Below are 15291 nucleotides of genomic sequence, written 5' to 3'. Positions count from 1 at the left end.
TATGATTCTCTTAAAATGTAAAACATAAAAAGTGAAAACATGCGAGCCGTAACATTTAATACATCTGCCATAGCCTCACTGCTGGAACATACTCTATGGTGGCATGTGATTACCTAAAACAAGAGAACATGAAATCAGATTTTCATGGTGAGCGTAATGAAAATGGCACGGCATTTTCCGTCAACATCCGCTGCTCTTTATTAGGACAAGATGCTTGGCCACGTCATACAGAACTAGCCAACACCAGACATGGCCTTTTCCATGAGGGGCCTGACCTCAGGAGAGACAGCTGTGTCCAGTAACATCCTCATACTGAACATTTCATGGCAAAGATGAAGGATTGCACCATGTTCTGCCATGTACAATATGTTTGTCTGTTTATCACTCTTTACTGTATGCGTAGTAAGAGCAACCAGATTCATGTACATCAACAGTACATCCAATCACTCTGAACATACATCCATATTGTGTGGCAATGCCACCGTAATAAAACTAAAAGTAAAAGTAAAAAAAAAAAAAAACTGGTCACTTTATTTTAAGGTCCAATTCTCGCTATTAACAAACCATTAATTATGACCTTTTGTTATTTTACTCCTAATTGTATTAATAGCTAGTAAGGAAGTTGTCGAGTTTATGTATTGGGTAAGATTAGGTATGTACAGTAGAATATGCTCATGCCAAGAATATGCTCTTTATAAATACTAATAAACAGCCAATATGTTATTAATATGCATGCGAATAAGCTGCTAGTTAATAGTGAGAATTGGTCCTTTTAAGTGTTACTGCCATTCTAAGTAGGCTACTAAAATACTGTTAATACTACAGTAAAAACCCTTAGTATATATGAAAAAAAAAAAACTCTTAACAGATCCAACATTACATTTTTATGTAAATTTTAAGTAAAGTTTTAAAATAAATACCACTTTTTTTAAATAAGAAAGAACAAGTCAACCTATAATTTACAGTGAAAAAGTTTAAACTGATTTTTCCAGAATTTCCTGCGTGACACTTTACATTTTATGGTATTTTATTTACATGATTGTGTTTCTTCATGGTTTTGGTTGTGTATTACTCAACGTTACACAACTTTAGTTTCTTGCATTTATTTAGTGCCGTGTGCTACCATGATGGTGTCTTGTATTTGCTCTTTCTACAATATGTTAAAATGTTCTTGTATATACTTCAGTTTGTGAAAAGGCTACTTGGGATGAACTCGGTTTTGTTATTATGGTGGTTGTCAGTACATGTTAAATGTACAAAACAGATTTTAATGGCAGGTTGGAATTTTCGGACCCACTTTATATTAAGTGGCCTTAACTACTATGTACTTACATTTTAATTAATAATTTAGTACAATGTATTTATTGTGTACATACGTTTTTACATTGTACTTATATTTAAAAAAAAACTACATGTAATTACATGTGTATTTAATTTCTGTAATTACATTTATAGTTACACTATTGACCCATACTTTACACCTTAACCCACCCTTAAACTTACCCATACCTCCAACCCTCTCCCTAACCTTACCCCTATCCCACCTCAATAGCAGCAAAAGTGTTTTACAATACAATATGAACACAATAAGTACATTGTACTTATTTTTTATGTAAGTACATAGTAGTTAAGGCCACCTGATATAAAGTGTGACCGAATTTTCTTTATTTTTTAATAGGCTACAATAAAATTACAGTTGAAATTTTACGTTTGGTAAATATGTCTGCAATTTTACTGTACTTTTTAAAGAAGTATTTTGGCAAGCACAAGCTGTTTGGTGATTTTTGTTGTGTGAGATATGTGAATTTTACATCACAATCACACCTGCTGGCTGTGTTTTTATGGCCATGTGTCATTTTGATTGACAGCTAGATCCGGCTTTCCTGGGTGCCTTGTGAGAAATGCATCTAGTCACTGGACATTAATTATGGACGTATGCCTGTTTATCTGATGACACCAAAGCTGATCGGTGCATCCTGTCTTCATCAGACATGCATGCGTACACGTAATCACACATGCACTTCCACGCACCCTTTTTCAATTTGTCACATTACATTTGTTTAAACGACGGTGAAAACATGGCAGCTTCTCTCTCTGTGTCCCTCTTTCTTTGTGTCCTCACTTCCCCTTCCATGCAGTCTCACATGATAAAAAAAGAAGGCAAGTTCTGCAAGGTTTTGACTCAATTGCTCCAATAACCCACCAAGGATACTCAAAATAGGCTGTTAATGGACTAAAGCCCCCAAATTCTTGTCACACAAACATTTCTGCTGTCACAGCACTTTATCAGATATAAAAAGAGAGTGTTATGTGCAAAAAGATCACTGGTGCTCTTTCTTTGTGCTTGTGTCCTAGCAACACGTCTTAGTATATCTTGGCCTTTTCCGCACAAGTATGAATTGAAGATGAATGGTATTTACACCATTCAGTTTTATAAATTATTCTCAGATGCAACTTGCCTCAGAGTGTAATAGAATTTCTTAATAGTTCAGCTTTGACTTTCAGTTTAAACACAAGCCAGTCGTGTCTGTGCCACATCACTGATTCATGTTGTGCTGAATTACATCAAATTACTAGACAAGACATTCGGTGGAGAATACCATTAACATTTGATTTTTTATTTATTTATTTTTGCTTTTAGGTGAACCGATACATATTTATGGTCATATGTCATGTTCATTAACTTGACTAAAATTAATGTTTTGTTTTGTTTTGTTTGTTTATCTGATATTCCAAAATGTTATATATTAATTTAAACATATCGACATTTAACAAAAACAACATAAGAAAACTATTACTTATTTAAAATGTACAAATTGACCAGCATGCAAACTTTACCAGTTAACTTACTTTGTTCTCTCTCTCTCTCTCTCTCTCTAGCTTGTTTCGGTGATTTCTGTTTCAGTTTTCTTATGGAAATCAGGCAGGTCAGTGTCTGAAATTATTGGCTACGACTGGATTTTCTGAAATATGCATTTATTCCACATTTGTTGTTTTTAAAGAAAAAATATTGTTAATGCATTGCTAATGTTGTTAATTGTACAGTGTTTTCATGATTACTATCATAATGAATATTTTCATCCTATCTTTGTTATTGTTGAAAAAAATAAATAAATAAAACTTTGTCTATGACTATGTAGACAAGAATAACACACGCACACACACACACGTTTGTTTTTGTGAAAAGTGGGGACATACCATAGGCGTAATGGTTTTTATACTGTACAAACTGTATATTCTATGGCCCTACACCAACCCTACTCCTAACCCTAACCCTCAAAGGAAACTTTGTGCATTTTTATTTTCTCAAAAAAACTCATTATGTATGATTTATAAGCATTTTCAAAAATGGGGACACGGGTTGTGTCCTCATAAGTCTCCCTCTCCTTGTAATACCTGTGCATTACCCATGTCATTATACAAAGTTGAGTCCCCCCCCCCCCCCCCCCCCCACACACACACACAAAAATGTCTGCAAAATGCAAAAGATGGATCCGGCTTAAACACCCCCAAGGGTAGACGGGTCTGTGGCATGAGAAGAGGAAAGAAGTAAACTTGTAGAGATTGCTTTGCTGTGGGATCAGATGTATCAGTGTCCCCAAAGGTCCAGATATTTGCAGCATGGCATAATTCCAAACAAATCGCTCCAGACTGGTAATGGAGATGCTCCCAATTCCCCTCGGAACTTCAGCACTTGTAACGCTGCTGCTACGCACTTTGTGCTGTCCTTCAAAAAAGCCTAACCAGGAGGGACTTGTTTGCTGTCTTGCTCTCCAGCCCCCAGCCCCCACTCACATGCTTGCATGCTCACCCGCTTCAGCCCGAGTGGACTGAATTATTCATGCTGATCTTCAAATGTGTTCATCATGTTTCACAAGTCAAATGGGGAGTTTTGTGAGAGAGGCAGCCGGAGAGAGAGCGAAGCATGTATGTTTATGGATATGTAAAGAGACACAGATCACAATATCTGTGCTAAAAGTGCATCTTTAACCTCATAAGATCTTAATATTGCAGCTCGATCATCAATAAGTCTCGGACAGCTATAGTGGCTTAGCTAGAACTAAAGGCCTTTAAAACAAAAACAAAGCTTCACAAGACAGTGTGCCTATGGTGCCTTTGGCTTAACTGTTAGGAGTTTTGGTAGGCCAAACTGACATGCACACAAACCATTTGTGATGTTGAACATTTCACAAGACAGGCTTTTAGGCCTGGCAGCATGACAGTTGAGGGAATAGACTGTGCAGGAATGAGGGGGGTTGAGGGGTAACCATGCAACTTTAAAGAGACAACACAATGTAAGAACAGTTTGTTTTCTGAGAGACACAGAGAAACAGACAGACAAAAGAAAAGAGAGCGAGAAAGACATTCCATTTTCTTTTCACATTTACAAGCCAAGCTATGAGGCCACTTTGACGTTCTCCATCTGCGATCAGTATCTTTCCATTACAACCTTTTGTTCATGCTCTTTACCTTTTGAGAAACCGCGGCGACATATTATGCTAATTTTAGAAGATCAATTTCAGCGGGATGAATTAAATCTGTTGTGTAGTTAAATCCCAAGTGCTATCACATGTAAGTGAATATTGCGCATAAGCCCAGCAAAACACAGAACGTTCTCATAATGTTCGAGTATGGTTTTCATTCCATGAATGTTCGTTTTAGGAACACTTTCTTAAAACCTCTCTGGACATATGTTAGTTGGGAGAGCCGCCTTTTCAATTCTCTACAAGCTCTGGATTTTCCACCTAGTGGCTGCAATAATGAAGCTGTTGTGTTTCTGTTTCATCGCCAGTAAAGGAATGCCAAAGCAAGAGCATTTTCCCAACTTGTTGAATGAATGATGAATGAATCGTTACCAATGTGGGACAACTGACCAAAAATACTGATAGGTTGCCCAAGGTTACAGTGCTAAACAGCAATTATTTCTGACTTTTTTATTCTTATCTGTTTGTTCCACAGAAATAGCAGGTGTTTCCGCTGCAAATGAATGACTTCTGATGTAACATCTGTCGTAAGTGAAAAGGCAGCTTGGTAATAACTTTATCATGCTTTATCATGGGATTGTTTCACAACAGAAATAATCACCAAATGCTACAAAGTGGGAATGTCATTAAACTGTCAAAAGAACAGAAGCATAATAAAATGCACATCTCTGATTTGTGAACTGCGATGTGGCGGTCCTCTAACGGCAATTTGGTTAGCCGACTGTGAGAGGACCAGGCCGAGTTCTTTCCAGCTGCTCTAGCAACAACAGAAAAGGCAATAAAAAGCATTCATCAAAAAAGCCTCAGTGAGTGGGGCAATTCATTCAGAGGCCAGGGAAGAGAAATATCATCAATATTTGACATTGTTTTATGGAGAAGCCACTTGATTTCATCCCATGACTCCCGAAATGACCACGAGCAATCAATTACAGAGCTCAAAATTGTGTGCATTTCTTATTTTGTGAGGGCCGGATGTTGTTGTCATTCTCTTTACACATATTTTAGCCAGACCCAGGCCATTTCGCCATAAACAACGTAGCTTGCACGCCAGTCATCGCATACACCTTCAGAGCATTTTGGGAACGTTGTCGGAGCGCTCAGCGTAAGTGCGTTGCGGTGATGTCGGCGGTAACAGCGGGTCCCTGTGAGGCTACGACGACTGTGATTTGTGGCTGTGGAAGACTAATGAAGTGGTCGGCATGCCACCCTGCTTCTTTTGCAAGATCAATTCGGTGGCGTGCGGCAGCAGCATGTTTTATGAATGATGGAGACCTCCTCAGGCCATCCATATACCTGAGCCTCCGTGTCACTTCGGGCCCCCTCTGCACCAGGAGGCAGGGAAGTGGCCATCCTTCTTGTTCGCAACACAATACATTATTGCAAGCAGGCTGCATCAACACTAACTGCTGAGAAAGACAGAAAATAGTTAATGACTTTGTGATCTCCTCCTGGAAGCGTTCGGAACGACCGCGCCGATGTATTCCAACACACGTCGTGACGGCAGACAGGCCTTTAAGATGATAGTCATTACTTGAGTCCGGCTATAGCAGCAGGTGACTGCAGTCTCTGGAGAGCGCTAGCTTTTAACGCTAAATGAATTCAAAGAAGGATTTTTTAGATATTCACTCCTCTGACCTTTGATCGCTCCGAGACGGAGATTTTATGCATGTGTTTGTGTAATGAGATAGTTTACCATATTTAATTCAACTCTGCATTCGCGAGGTAATGGCATGTTTGTCTGGGTGATTAAGTGCTATCTCTGTCCGGGTGACACTGTTGAACTTCGCCATAAAATAGGTTGGCGGGGAGAAAAAAAAAGAAGGGAATGCAATCGGATTCGATATCGTTTTATCATCTAAAAACACCCTCATTATAATTAGCTCATTTTCTGTGGGGGAAAATGAAAAGCAGTGTTTTAAAAGCGAGGAACGGCGCCCTTTGGCTCGCTCAGGCGGGCTACTCCAGCGAGCGTGTGTCAATAAGAAGAATCTGACGCCGGTGTTTTTGTGTTGCGAGATCACAGTGCACAGCTCATCTGAGCCATCCATGGCATTTTGAAAGGAGAACATCGTATATAAAGTTGTCATGAATGCAGCCTCCTGCGGAGAGGTTGAAAGGGAAAAGTAGAACACAATGAATACTTGCTCGAGTCTCGTGGAAGCGATGGAATTTAAAGGCCTTTCTTTATTTTTGCTCAGATTAAAATGAAAAAAAAAAAAAAAAGTGCGAGAAGGCAAAAGAGAATGAGAGTGAGAGAGAGAGAATGATACTTGTACTTTTAATCTGAACTTTGTGATTGATTGACTGGGGCTGTCTTTAAATCAACCCTGCTCTGACAGTAGTCTTCTTTTATTATAATCCGCGTGTCAGAAGTGCGCAGGTTATGGAGACGATGACAAGGAGAGAAGCACCTCAGCTAGCTACCAATCGAGCTGAGACACTCTGACACAGCAGCACATGCCTCAATATGAGTTTTTTATGTGCCTTCTCATTTCACTTCAGAATGAGACGAGAAAAAAGGCTTATGAGCCGATGATTGTTTCAGATATTCAGAGAGGAAAAAGCAGACTAACTTATCAATAACCGTAATCGAATGGGATGGTGGTGTGCCAATAGCAGCTGCCTAGACATCACAGAGGTGTTTAATATTAGACTTTTTTTAGGTACTCTTTTTTTTTTCTTCTATAGAGATAAGAGCACATCTTACACAAGTTGGGTGCAGGTGACGATGCAACAAACAGAGAGTGTAGAGAGGAAATGTCTGCACACTTAAAATTGTATCTAACAAACGTGACATTTCAATCGCTCAGTTTTTTGTTAGATTATTACATTTGCATTACTGCATTTCATTTTAGTGCAAAGATATCAGCTACCCTAGGGATAAATGTTACCGTGTTGCTGTACCTGATTTAAAGGTTTTTGGATTTTATTTTATTAACCATCCCCCCCCCCCCAAAAAAAAACACAACAATTTTTAATGTTTAAAATACAAACACATATAGCATTTTTGTAAACACCTGTCTGAAAATTGTTCTGATCAGTGAGAATATAATGCAAATAATTTTTTAATATATATATATATTTTTTTTTTCTTTTGCATTTCTTAATTGCAAATATATTTATTCCTAATAAGAATGTCTGAAATTATGACTTTGGCATTTTACAATGAATGAATGAGTGAATGAATGAATAAATAAATAAAAACTTAAAAAAAAAAAATGTATTATTCTTATTATTTCTTCTTTTTATGCATTTTTTGCATATATGCATCCATACTTTTGGTTTGCAGTTTTGTTTGATTAAATAGCTGTATAAGTGAATGTGTGATTCCATAAATAATTTATGCATTTGCAGTATTTACGTATATTTCACTCAGAGTTATATTCCTTATATTTATCCATTGCTATATCAAGACTAATTGCATATGTTAAGAAATGTATCCCTATCATTTTAGTTTCTATTTTACACTGGATCACTTTAGTTGCCCTGAGGGCCTTTTGCCCCAGGCTCTAGCTGCCCTCATATGTGCATGATTTTTAATCAAAACAAACATCAAAACAAACATCTTTAAACCTTTCTTCTTACACAAATTGTGTTGCTTCCTCAATGTTCAATAAAAAGAAAAACTGTTGTTGATCATTACATATATATATATATATATTTTGTATCCTTCTGTTTTTTATTTATTTATTTATCTTTCCTAGTTTGCACATAGTGTGTCTTCGCCAGTTCAGTCTATCGGAATTCAGACTGAAATGCATCACACCAGTATATCTCTTTCTATGTGTTCTCTATCCCACCTGCAGAAAGACCATCTGTTCTTCATGAAAGGTGACCTGGGTGTTTCGGTGCAATTGAAAGCAAAGCCTTTTGGTAAGGATACATAAATAAACTTCAATCAAACATGCATTCTCTCCCTGTGATATTGTGAACACACACACATAAGAGCCCGTACCCACAAAGTAATTTACAGGAAATCGTTCAGTGCAGACATACACACACACAAACACACACATACGCTGGCTCGGTCGCACACATGCTCGCAGGCAGGCACGCACACAGCTGAAAGTAGTCTCAGGGTGAGATTGACCATGAGATAACTCTGCAAGAAAGAAGCCCTCTCTTGTTCCCTTGAGTGTTCTACATTTATTTTCCTTTATATATTATTCAAGTTAAAATAATTAATTCAGGATATTAAATCAAGATGTTGGAAATCAATCCAAACGCTGTCTCGGTCTGGATTTCATTACAGCGCTGTGACTGTGACTGGTTAAGCAGGGTTTTGCTTCGCAGGCACGCCGGAGCTGTTACGTGCCATCTGATTGGCTGCTCAAACAATGTTTTTATTCACCACTGTCAGAGCACTTAGATGTAATCTGATTGGCTTGCGGAAATATTTTGGCATGGTGCCAATCGGATGGTCTGTCTGTCACTTATAATGAAACATATTGTTGTCATGAGCTAAAATCCTGTAAGTGGTTCCCGGAGTTTTTATGTATTGCGTATAGAGGAGACTAGTTGTCCTAGTTGTCACAGCGACAGTTTCAAGTTTTGAAGAAGTCCAGTTAAGACAAACGAGTATTTTCTCTAGCAGTGTTTTTTTTGGTTTTGAGCATATAGATCAACAATTGTCTTAAACTGGGATCATTTGTCTGAATGCTATCATCACAATTAAAATACCAATATCTTCATATTTCATCATATCTGTTGAGTAAATAAGTAAACACAATAAAACCACACTGACATAGATCTAGACTCAACAATAGAAAGTTTGAACTGGGTGGTTTTTATAAATGTCAGGCCATGATGTCACTTCAACTCTTGCAGTTGTTTTAATCATTATAATTTTGTTAGCCAAAAAATGGTTTGATTTTCATTAATTTTTTTATTTTTTTTTACCAATTACATGAATGGCAGGTTCCATTGTGTCAATGTAATGTTAAATAGCCAACAATACATTGTATGGGTGAAAATAATCGATTTTTCCTCTATGCTACAGATCATTTGGATATTAAGTACTACCATTTCCTACCATAAATATATACTATTACAATTTTTGATTAATAACATGCATTGCTAAGAACTTCATTTGGATGACTTAAAGGAAATTTTCTCAATATATGTAGTCGTGGCCTAGTGGTTTAAGAGTTTGACTCCTAATCCTAAGGTTGTGGGTTCGAGTCTCGGGCCAGCAATACCACGACTGTGTGTGTTCACAGCGTTTGTGTGCACTTTGAATGGGTAAAATTCTATATATAATTAGAATTATGGGTTATTATATATATATATATATATATATTTTACATTTATACATTATACATTTATTTTTATTATTATAATTTTTTTTTTTTTTTTTTTTTTTTTTTGCACCATCAGGTTCGAGATACTGTAGTTCAAATAGTTGTATCTCAGCCAAATATTGACCTATCCTAACAAACCATTCATCAGTTGAAAGCTTATTTATTCAGCTTTCTCCATTTCAAAAACTGACCCTTACGACTGGTTTTGTGGTCCAGGGTTACAAATATTATTGCAAAAACTCGCTCCTCAGAAATATTCAGTGTAGTAAAAAAAAAAAAAAAACACAACTAGCCCTGGACTTACACAGCTGTATGAGCTATATAAAGCTATATATAATTTAGCATGTGATGAAATAAAACCAGTGTGCATTTCCAAAAATGAAATGAAATGTTAAATTAGTATGAACAAGCTGTGTCAAGAATTTTAAATCTCCAGACCTGTATATTATATCATTTATGCGTTCTCCTTCGCTGTCTCCCCAAGAAGACACGCCGGCTACCGGATTTATGGGAAATCCGCTCTCTATCCCGAACGTCTGCCCGAATCAATACTCTTGTGAGATGACACCACAGTGGACTTATCCTGTTTTATGTTGATGGCCAGCTAATTTTGGAATGGCGACATGTTTCTTCTCCTCCACCGACAGACATGGTATAATTTTGTGGTAAAAACGTCAATCAGGCGGCAGGATGCTTTTGGGCTGAGGAGGCTGGATTCAGGGGGAATTTATTGATGTAAAATGTATCTATATACTGTTTGAGACACTCTTAACCCCAAATCTGGATGTTGGTGATAATTCCCGGTTGTTAAAGTGACAGCGCGCAGTGGCCCTCCGCGAGGCACAGAATGTACGAGGTCGGCTCTGCTTATTAGTGTGCAGTATTTCACACACAGACACACACATGGGGATGAGCTGAGTGAGACCCGGGTCAACACAAACGCACACATACACAATAACTAAGAGAACATACGGAAACACACACACACACACACACACACACACTGTTTACCAAGGGACCTACAGGAAGAAGGAGGGTACATTACACTCAAACACACTAACAGCAACAACTAAGGCATGCTTTCTTTTCAAAGTTATGCAGTTGTGCTAAAGGTTAGCTATATCTGAGCCATCTGTGCGCTGCAGAACATATCAATACTAGACTTGGCTCTGGTTCCCTGTCTGGTCAATTGCCTTCATCTTGCAATGGTTTAGCCTGTTTAATTTCATAGATTTGTCCATATTCTTTAAGAAGACTTTCTCAAAGCTCTTTTGAAAATGACAATCGATATCTGTCACAGATTTCAAAACTGAATAATTGCCTTAATTAATACCCATTGGCAATTTCATATTGATAGTCTGGTCTTGAGTGCTGTGAATTGTCTGGACGGTACTTGTCTTGTGGGTTTGCAGCAAAATGTTTTGGATGTTGAAGTGTGTGTAAATGAGATGGCTATCCAGGTCAGTGCTTGACAACACTGTATCTCTCGTACTTGTACACTGAAAAATACACCCACACCCACACACACACACACACACACACGCTGAAAGCATAAGCTGGTTTTCCGATCACGTCAGTAGCGGTAGTTAAAGGCTGTACTGTGACACTGAGGGAGCTGTCAAAAGGCTCTGGACTTATTTCATGTAAGGTACCCTAGCCATTAGCTCACACTGACCTTTCCTGCAATTTCCTTCTGTCAGATTCACAACACTCTCCTGTGTAGTCCGTGTGTGTGTGAGAGAGAGAGAGTGTGTGCTCGTGTTTTCTGTGATTGCATGTGAAATTTGTATTTTATTTGAATTCTCCAGCCTATGAAAAAGAAAATCCTCAACCACATTAAAACACTGTGAGAGGGGAAAAACGCATTTGATCTGAAAAAAAAAACAAAAAAAAAAAAAACATGTTTGTCAACATGTTTCCCGCTCTTCTCAAACATATGTGCTTACACGACGGAATGCGCTCTTGCAAACCAGATGCAAACATGCACATTTGTCTATTCTTCTAATCCTTAGTAATTGGAAATTAATTCAAAGGCCGTCCACAGAAATCGATAAAGAATTAATGAAAGGAAAGAGAGAGTCATTAAAAGCAATAAAGAAGGAGGTTATGATGGCATCAGTGGCAGACAGAGAGAAGGGGAAACCGGAGGGGGCTTTTTTTTAGGGGGGGGGGGGGTAATTTGAATAAAAATGAGAACAATTTGTAAACTGTTCAACCAGTGCTATATTAATGTATTTTCAGCAAATTTGGTTTTATTTTATTAGATCAAAATGTATCATTATTTGTTAATGGTGTACCATTAATTCAAATAATCTTTCTGATCATGTATATTTTCAACAATTATTAAAATACTACAATAATCAGATGGCACTAACTGAGCCACAATATACTGATATACACACACATTTATGATCAAAATGTATTACATTTTTTGGTTGTCATCACTTCAAATGAGCTTTCTTTCCACACACACACGCACACACACACACACAGAGATAGATAGATAGATAGATAGATAGATAGATAGATAGATAGATAGATAGATAGATAAAAAATAACAACATAAAACAAGGTTTTATCTACAAAGTATATGGAATGCAAAAACTTAGAAGCTTAATATCTCAAAACCCAGAATTCAGACAGAGCCTTATAATTTATTACAATATTTTGTGAAAGGCCTATTTATTTATAACATTTAGTACAACTTGTTCAGTTATATTTTAATAAATTAAGCATTAAGTATGCACAAAACTATGAGAACTTTAGTTGAGCAAATACATAATTAAACCCGTTTCCTTTACTGACATCAATGATTGAGGTTCCCAAGTTGAAATCAGATTTTGAATGGCAAATCTATTCTATATACATGTACACGATGTGAATGAGCTGTAATGGAAATAGTCCAGTTATAGAAACTATGCATGTACTAAAGCCATCCGCCACACAGAGAGAATCACAGCCCTGATGTTCACCTACCATTCACCCGGCCCATAAAGCTGACAGACTGAGACAATACAGCTACTGGCGTCTGTGCTGGGATAATAGAGAATGGCCAGTAGCTGGTGGTAATATTGCTGGATAAATGATTATTGATTAGATAAAGGTTGAGATAATCATTAGCCTTTATCCGTTTCACTCAGTGTCTCTGACCTTTCTGCCTCTCTCTCTCTTCCTTCATACTGGAGTTATCTGTATGACGATATGATCATCTGTGACTCACACACACACACACATACATGAATATGAGTTAGAGAGAATGAGGAGGAGTGAGAGAATAAGAGGGTGGGAGAGAAGGAAATGACAAGTGTTTTACTATCTATGGGATATGTTTGATTATTTAGATCCTCTCTCTCTCTCTCTCTCTTTCGCGGTTTCTTCCACTGATACTGTATGGGGTACTATCCATTATTTTTATTGATTTAATTCTTGCAATTGGAACACAAGCATTGTTTACTTAATTACACTATGGTCTGAGTGAGTGAGAGAGAGAGAGCGAGAGAAAGAAGACTTGGATGCTGAAAGCACTTGACATGTACTCACCAAAGCAAACAGATCCATAATAAATCCACTGGGGACACTATAACATCTTCTTTGTATCCAGTGTTTGTGTACATTTGTGTGCGTGAAAGACATAGAGAGAAGGAAAATACAGAATGTAATGGAATTTAGATTTTAATTTAATATCTAATTTAAACCTGTACAAAATGTATAATATTACTAATAATAATTTTATTTATTTATTATGACACATCATGACATAAAATGGCTATTTGACTGCGATGTCTTGGTCAAATCATGCTGGAGAACATGATTATCAGTTCACGCAGAAGGAAAATTCATATAAATCTGTTCAATTAAACTTTTCACTCTGCTACATTTATCTCACTTGACATAAAAATGACTTTCAAATGCTTGATAAGTGCAAAATTTGGTTATATTTTACTTCATGGCATCATTTTTAGAGTGTTATTATACAATTAGGCATTATTTAACATTTAATAACAACATGCACAAGATGAGGTTTTGCTTAGGATTAGTTACATGCAATTATGCATAATGTAATGTTATTACTATAATGCGCAGCTTACATGTAACGTGTATCAAAGACACAAAAATATAGTGTCACCAAAAAAAAAGAAAAAAAATATTTATTTCTTTTTTTTAAATCTACTTAATATGTTACACTATTTGTGTGTACTTCTATCTGTTTATTTTCAAGTGTTTGTGTGAAAAAGAAGAGCTGGGAAGCACTCGGGCTGCATTATAACACATTAGACTATAGTTCTTATGGTGGCTTTATTTATTGAATTACTCTGAATTTCCCTCTTAATAGCCAGTTAAGCGGCAACAGACCCTAGCTAACATCTGGCTGCAATCAGTAGAGGAAATCCGCTTCTTTGCCTTTTGTTCTATTTATTCACAAACCCATGCTGGAATTGCGATGTTTATTTAAAGTAATACTGCCCGTACAACTACTGTACAGAGAGACATTTGGACATTTTTACACAGAATTTCATTCCCTAAACAATTGTCTCCGACAATGCCTGTGGTTATGCTACATTATTGTGGAGTTGTGGCTTTAATGTTTTGCATGAGCAGAATTGTAATTGGGCTGGAGTTTTGCCGTTCTGCAGCAAGTGTATTAGAGACGGGATGCATCAGAGGCTCCCAAAGAAATGCTATGATTCATCATTTAACTCAGAGAATACAGGGACGTTTATGGAGGACTGAATGACACATTTTACCCAGTACTTCAGTGTGTGACTTTCCACCGGCTTATTTGCATTTAATATGTTGACGGAGACAACCTTTGAAAAGCGTCTCGTGTATATACAGACTTCCAAATATTTGAGATAAAATATAATAGTTATTACTCTCAGCTTTTCACTAACAGACATTTGATCCGAAATACAGCATACCAATGACAAAATCTTGCTTATGCAATTAGTATAAGTACAGCAATATCATGTTATGAAAAAAAAATGAATTCATAAAACATTCAGTCATTCCCAAAAAGAAGGAGAAGAAAAAAAAAAGAACAACACAAAAACGCCAAATGTGGTTTAGTTTTTATTAACACTTTTAAAGTACAACAGTGACTCAGTGAAGGAAAAACATGCTGATCCAGAACATTATGGAATAGAATTTCCCAGAGACGCAACACGTATGAGTGTTTCTGACAGACAGGTCAGAGCCTTGGCTGCATGAAACATAACCAGTTCAAACGGTTCTTCATGGTGATAAAAACCATATGGATGTCAGTTACACAGCTTAAATAAGCATTTGCACAACTCGCAGGCCAGCTCTGCACACCCGGCTGACTATGAAAATAATTAGTGTGTGAGCTGGAGCCCTTGTGGTGGCTAAGCTCACAGCTAACAACCCCCTGAAGAGCTTCTGTGAGAGCCCCCCTCAAGCTCTGTGTGTATGGAGAGTCTAGAGGGACAAACACAAATGTGGCTTTTCAACAATGCTCTTTCTCCCATTGCTGCAATGTTTACTTTTAG

The sequence above is a fragment of the Carassius gibelio genome, chromosome B7, assembly GCF_023724105.1.
Source record: "Carassius gibelio isolate Cgi1373 ecotype wild population from Czech Republic chromosome B7, carGib1.2-hapl.c, whole genome shotgun sequence".
Classification (NCBI taxonomy): Eukaryota; Metazoa; Chordata; class Actinopteri; order Cypriniformes; family Cyprinidae; genus Carassius; species Carassius gibelio.
The sequence above is the reverse complement of the archived record's forward strand: the minus strand, read 5'-3'. Positions refer to the sequence as shown.